Source organism: Adiantum capillus-veneris, chromosome 27, assembly GCF_014529385.1.
Source record: "Adiantum capillus-veneris isolate H3 chromosome 27, ASM1452938v2, whole genome shotgun sequence".
Taxonomy (NCBI): domain Eukaryota; kingdom Viridiplantae; phylum Streptophyta; class Polypodiopsida; order Polypodiales; family Pteridaceae; genus Adiantum; species Adiantum capillus-veneris.
In genome coordinates, this window is record NC_140957.1 from 142,300,098 (window position 1) to 142,315,871 (window position 15,774).

At 44.3% G+C, this 15,774-nt stretch overlaps 1 protein-coding gene across 1 annotated transcript in view; it reads left to right on the forward strand.

Annotated features, from left to right (window-relative positions):
• The first annotated feature begins 13,696 nt into the window (after positions 1 to 13,696).
• Positions 13,697 to 15,774, forward strand: part of LOC147422863 (uncharacterized) — a 45,807-nt gene continuing 43,729 nt past the window's right edge. The window contains exon 1 of the mRNA XM_086503702.1: positions 13,697 to 13,835. The gene's annotated coding sequence lies outside the window, so the exon portion shown is untranslated. The remainder of the gene's footprint in view (positions 13,836 to 15,774) is intronic.

Consider the following 15,774-nt stretch of genomic DNA (forward strand, 5'->3'; position numbering starts at 1 on the left):
TAAAAATGTCATAACTTCTTATCCGTAGCTCCGATTGACGAGCTGTAAAGACAGGCACGTAGATCCCTTCAAGTACTTCAACTCTGATTAATCAAATCCCAGCTATGACCACTTCAAACATACTCACTGTTTAGCATTAACAAGACCTCTTTCTGCTCTTAGAACTGCATCTGGCACACTTTTAGCTTAATTGGCTTGTTAGCAAGCCCTTATAACTGCTGATTAATCATGTAGGATTCAAATACACCTCATTGGATTTCCTTTGCTCATTTTCTAGTCATGGGAGCGGAGCAGCACGACATTCACCCCCTCTGAACCTACACAGCCTCCGGTCTGTGCCAACCGGTCTTCAAGCTGCATCTTCTATAAATACCTTAAGTTACTTGTCATCAAGCTCACGTAGTTGGTAAAGACATGTAAAACAAAAGAAGGTTTAAATCATAGCATCAATAGTCTAGGTCAATAGTCTAGCTCAATTATCTGGTAGTTGTTCCATCACAAATCTTTGAACCATAGTGGTCGTATCTCCAAAGCATTCAATTATGAAAATCTGTTTAGTGAACCCCGCCAGACTCAAGTGCTCCAGTTACTTATGCACACGGCTTGACCATCAACTCTCTTTAGGGAACCCTGTCCAGCTCAAGTATGCCTTACTCTGTCTGCAACGGAATGGTCATCAAATCCTTTATTTCAAGTTCTGGTAGCAGAACCATCTCAAAAGATGTGAAGATACTATAACAATTGTCCAAGATGTCAACTGGAAGCTAGCCATGTAAGCTTATTGATCATATAACCAAAAACACTTCTGTCTTAGCATACATCCAAAAGCAAATCTACTGCCAAGTAACCTGCTATAGGAAAATAAATGAGATCTTTGAATCTGCAAGTTTCTCTTCAATAGCTCCCAGGATCAAATGGGATAATAAGAAATTGCCCCAATAGTGGAGCAGCATAATATCCACATGAGCATACATATTCTGAATCAATCAACTTCAAGCATTTCTACTCCAAATATGCTATTCTAGGATCTAGCAGAAAGTAACCACAATATATACTCAAAAATACCCATCAATAGTGAACATGCTTTTGAAGATTTGTCGAATCACTTGGATCAAATACCATTAAGATCACATAGCATTGATGGCCTCCGCAATATACTAGAGCTTCACTTGAAGCATAGTGCAGCAGCCACATCTCATAAACTTTTGGTAACTTAAGGTCGTTACCAGCAAGAATGAAAGAATTATGACTCCCTTTTACTGGTAGCCAGGATGTCATTGACATAAGAATTACTAGGAATAGTAGCCAAATCCAGCCACATTTGGCACATTGCCCAAAGAAATTAAAAATCATGTGCACTTTATGCAGTATCAAGGATGATTTAGCATTATCACCCCCTCTAGCTTCATAGCCAATATGAAAAACCTTAGGACTTTCTGGACCTGTATCATCAGAGAGATTTTTACCTAGTTTTTGAGGTTGATAATGAATAATAGCTTTGTCTTGAAAATCTTCATCCATAACATCCTTGGGAAAATCACCCTTGGAAGTCTCAACGTTCATCAAAGCTATAGGAGTTGGCTCCTCTTGCAGCCCGTATATAAGCATAGATGTAAAAACCATGTCAATATCCTGTTCACAATCAGCATGATGCAGGCAATCTTCAATATCGTCCTCTGCTTCTTCATCTGCATCCATGCTACTTAGCAAGCCATTATAACTTTGAAAAGGTTCATCAGGCACCCCTTCTGAAGGGGTACATGCATCACAAAGCTCTTCTTTACTGCTATAACCTTCTCCTTCAGATTGGGCCAAAAACCCATCAATTATGGAATCTGCTTCTGTGATAATAGAATCGGCAAACGTATTGCCAGAAGCAACCATAGGTTCATTGGCATTACCAGATACATCCTGTATTAGGTCTACAACCTCAGCCACTTCATCAGTTATCGTGTATATAATGGCTTTATTTATGCAGTCATCTGTAGTAAACTTGTTACCCTGCTCAGCTATAGTGCCGATAGATCCATTTGAAGTCTGTAGTGGCTCATCTTCTTGATAAACTTGTTGAGAGCATCCCATGCCAAGGTCAATAGATTGAAAAAAAATTGTCGTACAGTCTAGCTCTTCGCTAGAACCATTCTTCGAGGTAACTTCCATGCGAGCAATCTTCGCAAAAAAATCATATATTTGTGTTTCAGCAGTAAATTCATTATGTACCTTTGCTCGGTTGCTCAAAATATGGTCCTTTGAAGTTGAAATCTGCTTCTTCCAAAGTTGTATTTGCCTTGGCTTTACTTAATATGGTCCCAAAATTGATCATAATTAAAAACAATCTGGCTTCATTGAGTAATCTCCTTCATTGTTAACTCGATAATTTTTGAGCTTTCATGAACAAACCCATATGCGAAATAGTCCCACTGCGTGGGATATGTTTCGGCCAGTTCTCGTACCTTATCTTTAAACTCAGAGGTTACAACTTCTTCAAAGGTCGAAATCATCCGATCTTCTAAAATTCCTCGGCTCTTCATCTCCGCTTTATAACATGCAAGGAGTCCATCTGGATCATGTCCTTGAAAAATTCCATACTGCTCATGCACGGCATCAAGTGCCATCTCCACTGCATCATCAATCTGCTCTTTCATCTTCATAGCTTTTACTTCTTGCAAACATCTCTGAACTAAGCCCAACATTTTTGGCAGATCTATTTGCTGCTAGATTTTTATCAAATCTATTGAGGTTGTAATGTGCTATAAACTGCTTCAATTCTGCTGGAATCTCCATCCTGACCTCCCACCCCGGCTCGTTTCGCATCGGGTTCACCAAGAATGTCGGGGGATAATTGTGCCAAAGGTGAGCCGGGAAGGCACCGGGCCCCTGACTGTGAGAGGTGCGGGGAAAAGAGGTGCAACAGACACAATTAGCAGAAACAAAGCTCAAAACAATCAGCTCACTTAATTCCAGTTAATCAATAATATCCATCATTAATCAGTCGTTAATGGAGGCTTAATGCTCCTTACAAGATGAAACTTGGCTTAATCCAGGTGCTAAACAAGAAAATTATCAATGGCCTGATTTGTACTGCCTTCTGCTTCTTCCCGCTAAGGCATAGGAGTTTCTTCTTCCAACGGCCGTCTGATTTGGCTTAAGATTTAGATGAATCGGCTTAGGATTAGGATGAATCGGCTTGAGGTTAGGATGAATCGGCTTTAGGATTATTGAACTTCAATGAGATTCGAATCACTAGGGAGGTTTAGCTTAGGATTATCACGGGTTATGGATGGTTTGCTTCCCGATTTGAATGGCTAATGAGGCTTAGAATAGGTTTAGGATGAATTATGGAGGTTTAGTTTGGGGATTTGAATGGCTAATGAGGCTTATAATAGGGTTATGATGAATTATGGAGGTTAAGTTGAGGATTTAAATGGCTAATCAAGCTTAGAAGCTTTGGCTTGGCTTAAGGATATCAAGAATTTGGGTTTAAGCTTGATTAGTGAAGGTGAGGTTCGGCTTAGAGAGCTTAAGATTGGTTAATGTAATGGAATTGGCCTATTTAACTTGAGAGTAGCGGAAATTAATGAGAACACTATTGAGTAATGACTTTGTGAGCATAGCGGGTGAACATAATTGAAGATAGCAACATTATCATAGCAATTAGTTAACTTGGCATGAACAATACTTTTGCAAGAGAGAGAATTTAGAGAACATGACAACAGTTGAGGACCAGATTTATGTGGAGCCGGTCCCCCCTCCAATAGGCATTTGTATTATGATTTCTCCCATTAAGAGAGACTTGTTACAATACAATCTTTGTGTTCCTTGTGACCTAGGTGATGCAATGAAGATGGAAAGCTTCATGCATCACAAACATAGCATAACATAAACTTGAAGAAATCTTTAACTATCCCAAGCCTCATTCCCAAGACCTCAAACACCTTCGAAGGTGGAGAGAGCTAGCAGGGAATGAGGGTAGGGAAGAGGAAGAAGAAACATTTCATAGGAGAAAGAAGTAGTTCCTCACTTATCATACTCTTGTTGCTAGCATACATAATAGCATAGTAATGAAGAAGAAGGAGATGGAAAGCTTAAGCATTGAAGCATGGCTCTTGGTTGGATTTGCACTCCATAGCCAAGAGTGTTGGTGTAGGCTCTCAACCTCTACTTGCTTGGAGAAGGAGAGTGAGCTCTTGCACTTTGCATAGCACACAATGAGAGAGTTTGTGAGTGTGTGAGGGTGAGTATACCCCCCAAGCAACCCCCCTCCTTGCTAGGTCGACCCCCCCCTTCTAGCTCATAATTGATGCTCATTGGCTCTTGCCAAGCCTAGCCAATCACAAGCTTGGGCCATTTCTAGCAATAGGTGTAGTCTTGGGACAAGTGTCCCCCTTTCCCCTTTGAGAGAGAGGACTTGATAAATGCAAAAACAATTAGATAATTCAAGTAATTTATCATTGGACCCCTTTGAAGCCTAGCCAATAGGATCCAAGAAACTCATGAAGGTAACATGGGTAGGGGCCTGACATGTGTCCCTGCTGCCTCTTCAAGCTTGGGCTTGCCTTGTGTGTGTGAGTGTGTGTTCTCTCTCTAGTCCCTAGGAAAAGGGCTCGCCCCCCCTCTTGTAGGGATACTTTTGACTTTGGATGATCAAGCACGTTAGTCATCAAGCATGACCAAGCACTTGGACTAGGGGGTGTTCCCACAAGCATCTCAGGCAAGCATGTCAAAGCACTTCAAGCACCTTAAGCAAGTAGCAAGTCAAGCACCTCAAGCATGTAGCAGATCAAGCACGACAAGCACCTTGAGCAGGACAAGCACCTCGAGCTTAGATCGGGTTCCCACCTCAAGCTCAGCCCTAGCTTACCTCAGGTCAAAGGACTTTTACACACATTATTGGAGGTCTTCAATGAAGCTAACCCTAAGGTCTTATGCTCCATTGGTTAGCCTTACTCTTTGATAGACCATCTCTCATTTGGGCCCCTTTACCATTGGCCCCGTGTTGAGATAGATCTATAAGCACATATCTATATCTTAACACTTGTTCCCGTTTATTCTCCCACATTAAGTGATCAATTTAATATGAGAAAATCATTTGGGTTGGTTAGATATTAGATTTTATGACAGTTAATGAGAGTTTAAGAGCTTTGGCTTGATTTAGAGATATGAAGATTAGCTCGGCTTATGAGAGCTTATGAGCGCTTAGGAGCTTTGGCCTCTTCTCCCAGAGAAAGAGCTTCAAAAATGGTGAGGAGAGAGTAAGAAATCACACGATTCCCCCTTTTTGTAGATTGCATGCTCCCTTTCTAAAATAGCCTACCCATTAGCGATGTCGCTAATGGGTAGCTGACGTGGCGGGAACCGTCCCTATGACGTGGCGGCATCGAAATCCTAGCTCCGCCAAACTGCTCAAAATTAGCACCATATTGAGCGCCCATGTATTTTGCATTGTTTTCGTTTCATGCTCGTGCTCACCCGAGCCTTCCCCTGGCCATCGCGATCTTCTACCTTCTTCCCTGCACCCCCTGCGCGCTGCCACGCCATGGCCCCTTCTTTTGTTTCCACCCCTTCACACTATATAAAAAAATTTATAGCATTGGGCGGCCTTGGTTGGCTTGGGCGGGCATCTAATTAGGCCCTTGGGCGGCCTCTTTTGATTTAGAAGGTCCTTGTTTCATTGTAACGGCACCACACTTAATTTACCTCTCGAGCCCCGGTCACAGCAATGCCAAGCACGACTCTTCGGACGGCTCTCAAAGCTTTCTTTGGGTACCACATTTTATTTTAGGTCTCGACCAAAGCATCGCCAAGCACCACATTCTCTCCAGCAGCCCACATGTTGGGATCGGAGAGCACACACACAGAGAGCCAACACGAAGAAGGAGATAGACACAGTGTATAGCGGGGCGGTACTCACACTACAATGTGTAGTTATGAGTATAGTTATTATGAATGAGTAAATGAATGGCTGTACGTGGGCGGCTGAACAACGGGCAGCCGGGCACACGAGCCTTTAACCCAACAATCTCCCACTTAAAGGCAGTGTACCTTTAAAGTGGCCAAAGTACAGCAAAAGAAGTCAAGCCATACCCATCAGCGATCTACATTGTGCAAACCGCTGTGAGGGTAACGACTTCGTGAGTAGATCAGCAGGGTTATCGTCAGTGTGTACCTTGACAAGCTCTATGCGCTTGTCCTCTAGCACCTCTCGTATGAAGTGATACCTCACCTCAATGTGCTTTGTCTTCGCATGGAAGACAGGATTCCGTGCCAACGCTATGGCACTCTGGCTATCACAATGTAGAATCGGAGCATCACCAGCCATACCAAGATCTCCCACTAGTCGTGAGAGCCATACGGCCTCCTTGGCAGCCTCAGTGGCAGCCATATATTCAGCCTCTGTAGTGCTCAAAGCAACGCATGGCTGTAAACGTGATGCCCACGAAACCGGTCCACCTGGAACTGTGAACACATAGCCGCTAGTAGACTTCCTCGAGTCCACTGACCCTGCATAGTCTGAATCTGTATATCCGCAAACAGACATATCCTTCTCACCATAACATAGGGTCAAATCTGAAGTCCCTCTCAAGTATCTGAGAATACCTCTCACTGCATCCCAATGACGCTTGCCCGGGTTAGACATGTACCTGCTAACCACACCAACTGCATGAGCAAGATCTGGACGCGTAGCCACCATGGCATACATCAAGGAACCAACAGCTGACGCATAGGGAATATGAGACATCTCTGTAGTCTCCAAATCTGTCTGAGGGCAGTCATCATGGCTGAGTTTTACATATGGAGGCAACGGGGTACTAATGGCCTTCCCCCCTTCCATATGAAAACGCTCAAGCACCCTGTCAATGTACTCTTTCTGACTAAGAAAGAGCATCTTGCGAGAACGATCACGAGTGATCCGCATACCCAAAATATGACTGGCATCCCCAAGATCCTTCATGGAAAAGGTCTCATGTAGCCTATGTTTCAAGGCATCCACATCAGAAATACACTTCCCTGCGATCAGCATGTCATCCACATACAAAACCAAAACAATAAGACTACCATCTGCAGCCTTGCGAGTATAGAGGCATGGGTCCTCATAACTGCATACATAACCCAATGAACTCATGAATGCATCAAACTTACGATACCATTCACGAGATGATTGCTTCAGCCCATACAAGGTCTTAAGAAGCCGGCATACCATCTTCTTTGAACCATGAATAACAAACCCACTTGGTTGCTCCATGTACAAATCCTCGTGCAAGTCCGGATGTAAGAAAGCTGTCTTTACATCCATTTGCTTCAACTCCATGTCTTCTGTGGCTACCAAGGCAAACAACATACGCAAAGTAGACATCTTCACCACTGGGGAGAAGATCTCGTCAAAATCAATGCCCTTCTGTTGCTTGAATCCTTTAGCCACAAGCCTTGCTTTGTACTAGGCTTTGCATCCATTGAACACAATTTTATCTTGTAAACCCACTTGCATGGTAGTGCCTTCTTACCCTTTGGCAAAGGAGTAAGCTCCCAAGTTTCATTTTGGATCAACGAATCCATCTCTGACTGCATAGCCTGCTCCCACTTGAGCTTGTCAACACTAGACATGGCCTCATCATAACATGATGGCTCCCCGCAATCAGTCAACAATACATAATCCATAGAAGGCACAAAACGCTGAGGCTGTCTTGCACGCCTCTCTGAACGCCTCAAAAACTGTGCAGGAGGTGCATCTGGCTGTCCCACATCTACATGATCTCCCAACAAGGGCTGATCTCCCACTTGAGGGTCAATGGGCTGCCCACGAGCAGCCATGGGACCATCATACCGATGACCATCCTCCTCAAATATCACACGCCGAACCTCAACCGTTCGCGGTGATGCTCTATACATAGAGTCCTCATGAAAAACAACATCATGACTGCGCACAATCTTCCTGTCAATAGGATCCCACAATCGATAACCCATCTCACCAGAGCTACCATAACCCAAGAAGATACATCTCTTGCTCTTTGGATCCAATTTGCTGCGTTTTGCCTTAGGTACATGTACATAAGCTTCACAGCCAAAAACACGAAGGTGACCATACGAAGGTGTCAAACCTGTCCATACCTCTTCAGGCACTTTGAAGCCCAAAGGAACACTAGGTGAACGATTTATCAAATGCACAGAAGTGGCAACAGCTTCAGCCCAAAATCCATTTGACAAACCAGCCATAGAAAGCATACTACGGACTTTTTCCTGTATAGTCCTATTCATGCGCTCTGCCACACCATTTTGAGGAGGTGTATAGGGAGCACTAAGCTCGCGCCGTATACCCTTCTCAACACATAATGTTGTGAAAGCATGAGACATAAATTCACCCCCATTGTCCGTACGTAAGCACTTCAACTTACAACCTGATTGGTTCTCAATAAGAGCCAACCATTGCTTAAATATATCAAACACCATATCCTTCTTACGAATGGGGTATGCCCATACCTTCCTGCTAGCATCATCAATGAACGTAACAAAGTACATAGCACCTCCAAGAGAAGCATTGGGCATCGGCCCACATACATCACTATGCACCAAAGCTAGCTTTTCCAAAGATCTGTGTGGAACACTTTTCTTATGAGAAGACCGAGCATGTCGACCATAAAGGCACTGCTCACAAAACTCAAAACCACCAAAATCTGAAACGGGAATGTAATCCGCACGTGCCAACAACTTCAAACCTTTTAGTGACATATGCCCCAAACGCTGATGCCATAAAGAAGCAAGAGGTTGCTCAGTGATCCCCACAATGTGATCAGCCACACTAGCTACACAAAGGGAATACAAGGTATTCCTCTTAGCACCTTTAACCAAAACAAGGCTGCCCTTAGTGAGCTTCCAACCTCCATCACCAAAAGATACATTGAAACCAAGTGAATCCAACTGACCCACACTAATCAAGCTTTTTGCAAGAGCTGGCACATGACGCACACGCTGCAAGACAAACGTAGTAGAGTTTGGCATAGCCAAATGAATATCCCCAATGCCATGAATCTGCATAGAACGCCCATCGGCAATCCTAACAGTACCTGTGCTCGAAGCATCATAGTCATGAAACCACGACCTATGAGGCGTAACGTGAAAAGAAGCACCACTGTCAATGACCCAATCCATAGGCATACTACGCTCATGAGTGAGAAGAAAAGCGTCATCAAAATAGGATGCAAGCAACACATCACCAAGCTCTTCACTAGTAGCACTAGTCGGAGCACATACATGGTCATCTTGAGAGCTACACTCTCCCTGTGTTGCATGTAACCCCTCAATCTTGACATTGGACTTAGGCTTGTCCTTAGCATCATGGTCTTTCTTCTTACCATCTCCATTTTCCCTTTTCCACTTGTAGCAATCCTTTTTGAAATGGCCTTTTCTACCACAATGAAAACATTCCACATCCTTTTTACTTGTGCCTGCACGGGACTTGCTTCTAGATTTACCCCTGTTGGACTTATACTTGTCCATAGTCCTGCCTCTGACAACCATTGCACTAGAAGACTTACTACCTGCATTATTCTTTCGATTAATCTCTTCCGTGAGAAGACTAGACTCCACATTAGTACTTGTCAACTCATTCGCAGGAACCGAGTTACTTATGGCTGTCCTAAATGTGTCCCATGACTCAGGCAACGTGACAAGTAAAAACATAGCTTTTACATTTTCCTCAAACGTAATTTCCTGCGTAGCAAGTTGGCTGAAAATTGTATTGAACTCATTCAAATGCGCATTCATGGAAGCACCTTCCTTCATTCGCAAATCAATAAGCTTTTTAATCCAATACACCATAGAAGCAGCTGAATGCTTATCATACATATCGCAAATCCGCTGCCATAGCTCATAAGCTCCACCCTGTGCATCTTTCACATTGTAATAAACAGACTTTGAAAGGGAAAGCCTAATGGTAGACCTGCACATCTCATCCAACTCCTCCCAATCATCCCTCTCCATGTTCTCTGGCTTAACTCCCTGCAACTTTAGAGGTCGAATCTGTTTCTTCTGCACCAAGACATCCCAAATCTGATCTTTCCAATATGAGAAATTAGCACCATCCAATTTCTCAATATTGAAAACTGTGTCCTCTTTAGTGCCCATTACAACAAGAATGCAACAATGAGAAACCTGTAACCAACCAACAAACTGCCACAACAAAGTAGTGTTGCAAATCTGACAACACCTGTTGCTCAATCAAAGAGCAAACGCATAGAGTATAAATCAGCCCATAATATGGTCAAAAAACGTACGTAGAAATCCACAAACAAATGCATAAACCTGTGACACCTGTAACTCAACCGGCCTAGGCAAACCGTGCCACAAAATGCATCAACAATGAGCTGTCATAGAGGCATAAACATACTCCATGTCTGAATAACCACAATAGAGACATAAGCTGACCAAGCTTACACAAATCCGTGAGCATAAATGGATCCAAGTGAGCATATAACCAATGCACAAGCTCAACGAAGTCCAATCTCTACTGTCAACCAAGTACCTGTCCGTACTCAAACCGCAACACTGCAAGCAAGAGCAAACCCGCTCTATGTATAAGTGAACCAAATCTCCACAATATCATGCATAAAGAGTGTCTGTCAAACTGCCATATCCACATCCATCAACATACATAGATGATGTAAACTTGTAGCTCAAGAACACGCATAAAGAGACTGCCCAGAAGAGTAGAAGCTCCCACTCAAACCACAACCATATGCATGGCTGTCCCACAGTCAAAATACATGTTTTGTAACCACATAAGAAACCTGTATCCAAAGCTCCCTGTAACCTGTAACCTGTACCCGTACCTGTACCTGTACCTGCACCTGTACCTGTACCTGTAGTCGAAGAAGACAATGTCGCCAAACTCCCACTCTATCTGTGTGTATGAGGCCACTCCAAGAAGAGGCTACACACTCTCAAATGAGCTGTGGGCTCACGTAAGTGGAAGACACTACAACAATGGCACCTGTAATGGCTATGGAAGCTCTGGCAGCAGAAAACTACCAAAGAGAGATGAAAAACGTAGCTCCTAGTCTGTAGCTCGGATGGGATTTCTAATGGCACGAATGGCTCCGAAAGGGGGGTTAAACCCCAGGACACCTGATGAAAATACTCGCAGAGTGCTGAACCTTCCAATGCCAAGCTCAGAAAAACCTTCTGCTCTTTGGAAATGCGCGCGTGCGCGAAACCGAAAAACGGCAATGAAACAGCAGCAAGTTTCAACACACTCAACAATGATGATGAAGCTCTCAATGCTCTCACTACCAAGCTCTGATACCACTTGTTGGGATCGGAGAGCACACACACAGAGAGCCAACACGAAGAAGGAGATAGACACAGTGTATAGCGGGGCGGTACTCACACTACAATGTGTAGTTATGAGTATAGTTATTATGAATGAGTAAATGAATGGCTGTACATGGGCGGCTGAACAACGGGCAGCCGGGCACACGAGCCTTTAACCCAACACCACAATCATGTTAGCATTTTCCCGCAATCATTGCATTCCAAAACCCTAGCTGTAGCTCAAAATTCCAAAATAGCACACCGACCGAGTGGACTGGACTGGTATGGAATCGGCCCCTCGTGAATCTTTTTTGGTCAATATCTTAGCGACCGGGACTCTGATCACTGATCTGAAAAGACTGACGCGCTCCTCAAAGTGAGCACGTCAGGCCCGTATATTCATTTCAATTCTGTCACCTTAGCTGCAGTTGCCCAATCCGGTACGGATCTGTGCAATCGACTTGAACTTTAAACTGCCATAACTTCTTCACCGTAGCTCCAATTGACGAGCCGTAAAGACAGGCCGATAGAGCACATCGAGCACTGCAGTTCTAGGTCACAATATCCCATCTGTGCCCACTTCAAGCATAACACTTTTTAGCATCATTAAGGCATGTTTTGGCCCTTTTAGCTGCATTTGACATACATTCAGCATTGAACTTGGCCTGTTACTAGGCCTTAATCACTGTTCATTAAACATATAAGCTTCAAACAAACTCGATGTGCATTCTTCTGGCATCTTTCTTAGCATGGGAGCGGAGCTGCACGACAATGCATCAAGTGGCACCAGTCATAGCATCGAGGGCAAGCCGACAAGCACGGGGGATTGAGCATTGGACACAAAGGCAACCTTACTGCCATTCACAACGCTAGAAAAGCACACTCAAAACCGTCACAAAACATCCATCACAAAGAGCTCGTAAACATGACTAAAGAGTAAGCAAGAAGAAGTGTAAAGATTATAAATGAGCATTCGAATCGAGTAATGAGCATAACATGTATCATAAAGAAGGAAGAGAATACCATCCAGTGAAAATCTTCAGCCCTTTACAATAGCTCACCCTTCTCGAAGTCCATGTTCTCAGCCTCCGCAGATTCATCACTACTCACATACCACATCTCAGCACCAACGTCAACAGGACTAGCAACACGCCGTTTAGAAGCCATCACCACAAACTTTACAAACAAAAAATCTCTCAAGTTTGCATGGCAGGTTTACAGAAAAAGAAGCAATCAATTTCAACACTTATATAGAGGAGTTCTACATAATCATAAAGTCACACAATACAATAAAAATTGGCTATTCATAGCATTTTGCAAATTCCCAATGTCGTCACTAGTACAACACATTCAAGTTAATCCAAAAGCCTACATATCATCACCAATATGCCACTGCATTTAGTGCATTACAAACTCCTAGCCTTGTAATTCTCAAATCGGAGAGTAGAGACTCCATGCAAAAACCAGTACAACACATTTATGACAGTCCAAAGGCCTACATATCATCACGAATACCCCACTGCATTCACTGCATTACAAAGCCTAGCCTTCAAACTTTGCAATCGGACTATGGAGATTGCACGCACAAAATCATGCTTTCATTACCCCCTTCACAAATTCCAAAAGCATCCTGCTCTGCCCCACATGTGGCTGGACATACAACAAGACCACAAACTACAATAACCACTACACTTGAAAGAGAAGGCTTCAGACCAGCAGGACGAGTTGTACACAATACACATAGAGAGAGTGGGTGCGGGCGTCCCTTGGTGACGCCCTCCTCAGCCTCGTGTGCACTCGAAGTGACACCCTCCAGCGTCCTCTGCACGGACTCCATCACACCTTCACTACGCTGCATGGCATCTCCACATCCAAGCCTCACGCCACAGCAAGAAACCCGATCGCATTCAATGCGCCGCATGGCCTGCCACATCCAAGCTATAGGTCCCCAGCTGCACACCACAACAAGAAAAGACTTAGGTTAATGGAAACCCCTCCTTTTCAAGCCAAAACTCCACGTGTCCTGCATCCATTTACCTTGCATCTGCGGTCCATGTTTTGCACCAGAAATCCACCCACCCCACTATGGCCTCCTGCAGGCCAAAAAAAAGTGTGTGTGTGTGTGTATGTAAGGTGGGAAGAAGTGGAAAAAGTGAAATGAATATTTTAGTGATCTTTAAAGTTAGAATGTGTAGCTCATCCACCAGTGAGTGACCAGTAACGAGAGCAAGCATGGCCTCGTTAAGCTTCTCCTCTTCTGCACCTGCTACTTCTTCGTCTCCTTTGACCTCCTCCCTGGCTCTCACCGTACGTCTTTGAGGTGGGGCGCCTTACGCATTTTCATTCTCATCATCCTCAGCAGCACGGACTCCCTCCACTTTTCGCAGACATGCCAAATTCCAGCGTTTTGAGCAGGGCGAAGAAGAGGCCGAAGCGCAGGCTGCAGCCTTCCGTGCAAAGGAAAACGGAACAGCATTTGTGGTGGACGACCTTGGCCAAAAGCCTCCGTCAGATGATAAAGCCGATGACAGGTAACTCTTGGATTGTGCTGTTGTGCTGTTTTATGCTTGGTTAGACAAGCCATGACTTCTGCAGTAGGTGTAATGAAGTTAGCCAATTAACACTGCCTCCATAGATTTTTGTGAATGCACTACTTTCGTAGCAATCAAGCAAGGGTCTATCGAGAGAGAGAGAGAGTTTCGAGAGAGTTTCCAAGCCTGCACGCCTGTTCTGCTGAGCTCGTCACAAGCCTACCTGCATACAGCCCATATGTCGCAAGCCTGTTCTGATTAGCCTGCATACACGCGGCTACCCAGCCTACGCGCTTGTCCCTGCACATGACGTGATCTAAGTTTTTTCAGCCATTGAGGCAGCTTCTGCAGTTGTAAAGAACCAATCACTTATCCAGTTTATCTGGCAATTCTTTGCCATAACCATTGTCAAGAAGTTTGCGAGATAGGTGGGGAAGGGGTCGGGCGTCTTACTGTGAGAGTTCACAGCTTGGCGGATGAGAAACACACTTATTTAAAGAAGAAAAACACTCGAACTCCAGTCATGAAAGCTCTTCTCTCAAATGAGCACAAGATCAACACAAAACACAATTCTCTTTCACTGAACTAGGTAGCCTTGGACCCAATAGCACAACTACAAGGCCAATTTGTCAAGCGAAAACCCATAGAGTATTCCTTCGATTCACCATCAATGCACAACCATGGAAGCTTAATGACCTTCACACACCACCTTTTTGAGGAGGGTAAACCTTAATTAAGAGTCTCATACGTTCAAAAACAAGAGGAAGCAGGACGGGACTGCACTAGACCGCCATAGAAGAACCCTCTATGTATGATTGATCAGTACACTAAAAGTGTAGGTTTTTGCTCATATATTTTTCCAACACATTCATAGCGGCAAATCACATCTTCCAAGAGAAACTTTTATACCCCTTCAATGCTCTTTGTTCTCAAAGCACGACCTTCTACTTGGTTGGACAAATCCTCTCAATGACCAGATGGTGTGGAAGTGTGTACCCCCTACCCCCATAAATAGGTACCCCGAGGGAGGTAGGGCAAAGCCTGGAAAAAACCCCATGACCCAACAAGAAAAGAAATATATTTATGAGGGTGCTTGGACAAGGTGGACGGCCAGCCCGGAGACACTAGCCGTACAAGGAAATGCTCTAGACTTATGTGAAGCAGCAGAGCGGTGTAAATCTAACACCCCCTCTCAGCACCTGATGCTGAACAAACCGTATGAAGCCGAAGATGTGAGGCAAATGATCAAGATGTCTGCTGTGATGTTTGCAGCAGTCTGGGGTGACCCACCCGTCGAGAGATCTCCATGGTAAAGTGCCGTCACGAGCAGTGTAGCAAACTGTTGTACTCCGTCGATTCAAGGTGAAGATAGTGCTTGAAGGTCCCAATCTGAGTATGAAAACAACTCTTTGTTGTAAAAGAAGTGCCAATAGACTTGCAAGTGTCTGCCCAATAGGATCTGTGGTGTCTGTAGTCAAACCGTCTAGAGAAAATGGAGAAGCCCAGGAACTGTGATGAGAATGATCGGAAGCCTGTCAATGCATGAACCTACAACCTAAGGGCTAAGCTGTGTAAAACTCCAGGAAGGCCAAATGTAGCAATCTGCGCCATAACGTCCTCCGAATCAAGGAAATCCAGACTAAATAGTCTGCACTGTAGAAGCTACCGTAAGCTGCAGCCATCACCAAGAGACCGCACGGACCACCACCAGATGGTGTCCTGTTAGTAGGTAGGGTAATCCAAGATGAGGGGAAAGCCAGACTCAAGAGTCTGCTCTGTGAAGGGCCTCTGAGAAGAGGTGCGGTCAGACCAAGCTGTCTGCACCGTAATCATCCTGTAGAAGTAGGGAAGCCAGACTGAGCAGTCCGCACTGTGAAGATCCTCTGAGAAGAGGAAAGGCCAGACCAATCTGTATGCGCCATCTTTCTTGTATCTCTTG